This window comes from Hemitrygon akajei, chromosome 16 (genome assembly GCF_048418815.1).
Source record: "Hemitrygon akajei chromosome 16, sHemAka1.3, whole genome shotgun sequence".
NCBI classification, from domain to species: domain Eukaryota; kingdom Metazoa; phylum Chordata; class Chondrichthyes; order Myliobatiformes; family Dasyatidae; genus Hemitrygon; species Hemitrygon akajei.
In genome coordinates this window covers 87,219,613-87,224,643 of record NC_133139.1, presented here as the reverse complement: position 1 = coordinate 87,224,643, position 5,031 = coordinate 87,219,613, and positions in this window count along the sequence as shown.

Below are 5,031 nucleotides of genomic sequence, written 5' to 3'. Positions count from 1 at the left end.
GACGTTTTTTCTTGCTTTTCTTTCTAGTTTTCTAGACATGCATCTGAGAATATAAAAAAGAATTTGCATATGAAGCAAAGATTTTGCTTGAATATTAGTCTAAACTCAAAAATGTCATATTCATTCCTAACTTCTACAGTTGGCTTTTGAGATCTTGCATGTACATAAGGGCCTGTGGATGATAGAGATAAGTTAAAGCAATTCTTATCAGCTATAAAATATGCAACAGGCAAACACTTTCCCAGAATGGTGAATGTTTTGAAATCTGCGAATATTATCACATGGTTAAGTTTGTAAATGCCTTAGCCATTTGTGTAGACTCTGTAAAATATTGCACCCAGACCAAAAATAAACCTGTTTCTTATTCTTTTACAATAGCTAAGAAAATGGTGTTCAGGCATGTTATCACTGTGGTGTTGGCTTTCTGGGTCTAAATTAATTATCTGTATGGAGGTTCCATTCTCCAAAGAACTCCTTTGCAATTTCAAAGAATTTAAAAGAATATAAGAGATGAAACAGAAATGAGCTGGTAACACTCCTCATAAAAAGCCTTTCAATCCCGGAATCATTTTTATACACCTCCTTTGTCAACACATTCTTTCTTAGAGAAAGGGCCCAGAACTGCTCACAATACTCTAAGTGAGGTCTCATGAGAGCTTTATAAAGCCTTAGCATTACATCCTTCCTTTTAAATTCTAGTACTTTCGAAATGAATGTTGACATCACACTTCCCCCCCTCACCACCAACTCAACCTGCAAACTAACCTTTAGGGAATCCTATACGAGAACTCCCCGGTCCAACTACACCTCGGATTTTTTAATTTTCCCTCCATTTAGAAAATAGTGCATGCTTTTATTTCTACCAAAATGCATGACCACACCCTTCCTAACACTATATTTTATCTTTCACTTCTTTGCCCATTCTCCTAATCTATTTAAGTCCTTCTGTAGCTTCTCTACTTCCTTAACACTATCTGCGCCTCCACCTACCTTCATATCATCCACAAACTTGGCCACAAAGCTATTAATTCCATCATCCACATCATTGGCGTATAACGTAAAAAGAAACCGTTCCAACACAGAGCCTGGTGGAACATCACTAGTTACTGGCAATCAAGGGAAAATCTGCAGACGCTGGACATCCAAGCAACACACACAGAATGCTGGAGGAACTCAGCAGGCCATGCAGCATCTGTGGAAAAGAGCAAATAGTCAACATTTCAGGAAGCGATCAGAACTACTTACCGGCAACTGACCAGAAAAAGCTCCGTTTATTCCCATTCTTTGCCTTTTGCTAATCAGCCAATGATCTGTCCGTGCTAATACCTTTCGTGTAATACCATGGGCTCTTAACTTGTTAATCACAAGATCACAAGACAAAGGAGCACAAGTAGGCCATTCAGCCCATCGAGTCAGCTCCACCACTCCACCATGAGCTAAACTATTCTCCCATCTAGTTCCAATCTTCAGCTTTTTTCCCCCATATCCCTTGATACCCTGACTAATTAGATACCTATCAATCTCCTCCTTAAACACCCTCATTGATCGGGCCTCCACAGCTGTATGTGGCAATGAATTCCATAAATCCACAACCCTCTGGCTAAAAAAAATTCCCCTCACCTCTGTTTTAAATGGGTACCCTCTAATTCTAAGACTGTGGCCTCTTGTCCTGGATTCACCCACCAAGGGAAACAGCCTTTCCACATCTACTCTGTCCTGCCCTTTCAACATTCGAAATGTTTCTATGAGATCCCCTCTCAATTGTCTATACTCTAATGAATACAGTCGAAGAGCCGACAAACGCTCCTCATATGTTAGCCCCTGCATTCCAGAAATCATTCTCGTAAATCTTCTCTGAACTCTCCCCAACATCAGTACATCCCTTCTAAGATAGGGGGCCCAAAACTGTACACAGTATTCCAAATGAGGTCTCACCAGTGACCCATAGAGCCTCATCAACACCTCCTTACTCTTATACACTATTCCTCTTGAAATGAATGCCAACATAGCATTTGTTTTCCTTACTGCTGATCCAACCTAGTGGTTAGCCTTTAAGGTATCCTGCACGAGGACCCCCAAATCCCTTTGCACTTCTGATTTTTGAAAATTTCTCCCCATCTAAATAATAAACTGCCCGATTATTTCTTCTTCCAAAATGTATAACCGTACATTTCTCAACATTGTACCTCATCTACCATTTCTTTAACCACTCTCCTAAACTGACCAAGTCTCTCTGCAACCTTTTCATTTCTTCAGCGCTTCCTGCTCCTCCACCTATTTTGGTGTCATCTGCAAACTTAGCCACAAAGCCATTTAATCCATAATCTAAATCATCTTGTTAAGCAGCCTCATGTGTGGCACCCTTCTGAAAATCCAACTACATCTACCAATTCTCCTTGTCTAGCCTGCTTGTTATTTCTGCAAAGAATTCCAAAAGATTGGTCAAGCAAGATCTTTCATTAAGGAAATCATACTGACTACAGTCTATTTTATCATCTGCCTCCAAGTACCCCAAAACCACAACCTTAACCATCATCTCCAACACCTTCCTAACCACTGAAGTCAGGATAACTAGCCTATAATTTCCTTTCTTCTGCCTCTCTTCTTTCTTAATGAGTGGAGTGACATTTACAATTATCAATTCCTCTGAAACCATTCCAGAATCTATTGATTCTTGCAAGATCACTACTAATGCCTCTACAATCTCTTCAGCTACCTCTTTCAGAACCCTGGGATATAGTCCATCTGGTCAGTTGACTTAGCTACCTTCAGTCCTGTCAGTTTCCCAAGAACTTTCTACGCAGTAACGGCCACTTCAAACACTTCGACCTGTATTATTATGTGTGCAAAACAAAGAACTTCAGATCCCGGTGGCAATGCGAGGGGCTCACCCAGAACCGGAAGCGATGATGGTTACCTGCACACAGGGTTTGAGCAGCGGTTCAGTAATAAAATGTTCTAATGCAAACCCACATTCTTTTATTAAGAACAAACATAACATGATGTCTGAAGATGGTGTGAGGTCTGAGCACGAAGAGTAAATGAATACTGTGCATGACTGAGAACGAGACTGCATGAGTACGAAAGGTGAGTGAGCAGTTCCCGAAGTTCAGCAGTCACTGGATTCACCAAGAGAGATTCAGGTGAGAGGCCGAGAGTTCCCATCATGAATAAGCCAAGTCCTCGCACACCTATGTAGTTTACTGGCGATCTAACTGATAACTGGGAACCACTTCAAACGGTGATTCAATATAATTAGCTGGTAGCAGAATGGGAGAGACCAATGAAAAACTGAAAGCGAGGCTTTTACTGAATGTATTTGGACACCTACAACAGCTTTCAAATTGACTCTGCTTTTACATTGGACATTCAGATGACAAAATTTAAGGAGTATTTTGTCCCAAGTAAAAACATCACATTTGAGAGATACAAGTCTTTTCCTGGGACCAGAAACAGGTGTTAGCTTTGGCCAATTCTTAGCTGAGCTTCACACACTGAGTAATTCCTGTGAATTTGGAAATTTGAGGAACTCACTAGTTAGAGAAAGAATAATTTGTGGAGTTCCAGATAATGGACTCCGAGATAACTTCACGCCCACATCACCCAAGACCAAATGGCTTAACAGAGAGTTCAGTCACGGTAGTGAAGTACCTCATAAAGATAGCGCAAGATGGACAAGAGGATTTCGACAGAAGTCTAATGATTTACAGAGGTGCACCACTGCAGCATGGCCTTTCACCAGCCCAAATGCTAATGGGTCAATGCATATGCACCGACCTTCCAATACATGAAAACCTGCTGGCACCTAAAGGAATATACAAGGTCAAACTGGCTAAAGGAAAAAAGAAGGAAAAGCAGAACCTGTATCACAACAAGACTGTGAATAGCCTACCCGTCCTGAAACCTGTAGATAAAGTGAGAATCCGAGATCATGATTCTGGCACATAGTCCATGCAAGGATATGAGCAAGGGGAAGCAGCTCCACATTGCTACCAGATCCAGATGGAGTGAAGGACTCCTCTGAGAAAGAATTGCATGGATCAATGGCCAAGAGCTTTGACATGAAGCTGTGATGCATCACCTGTCAGTACACCAACGGGGCCAGCATATGTAAAAAGTAAACATGTTGATCAGAGTAATCAGAAAGCCACAAATATCAAAGCAGCAAATGCAAGCAATATACCCTGTGGAAGCAAATTACAGACCTCAAGGACAATTAAACCACCTCAGAAACTGATTGAAAGTTGTAGAATGGATCAGGGACAGGAGTAGCTCATTACAATTGAAATCGAAATGTTGAACAGAAAAGAGACTGACTACAGAACACAGCTATCTTTGTTGGAAAGGATTATTGTTCCTTGCAGATTTATGAGGATATTTATTTTATTTTAAAGGGGTAAGATGTCTTATTATGTGTGCATAATAAAGAACTTCTGTTCACAGTGGGCATTGGGAGGCATTCACTTCAAACCGTAAGTTATGATGGTGATCTAGCTGTGTGAGCAAAGGGTTGAATGGCAGTTCAGTAATAAAATGTTCTAACATAAACCCACACCAAGCTTCTCTTTATTAATAACAAAAATAACACTGCCCCCTGACACTCTCAAACTTCCGACATACTCCTAGTGTCTTACGTAGTGAAGATTGATGTAGAATACTTATTCCATTCATCTGCTATTTCTTTCTGCCTCATTGCTACCTCTTCAGCATCCTTTTCCAATGGCCCAAGATCTACTCTCGTCTCTCTTTACAATTTATATATCTGAAGAAATGTTTTGCAGAAACTTTTGATATCCTTTTTTATATTATTGGCTAGCTTACCTCTGTAATCCATCTTTTCCTTCTTTATGACTTTTTTTATTTGCCTTCTGTTGGTTTTTAAAACTTTCCCAATCCTCCAACTTCCCACTAATTTCTGTTTTATTATATGCACTCTCTTTGACTTTTACATTGGCTTTGACTTCTCTTGTCAGCCACCTTTGTGTTATCCTGCCTTAGAATATGTCTTCCTCTTTAGGCTGTATCTATCCT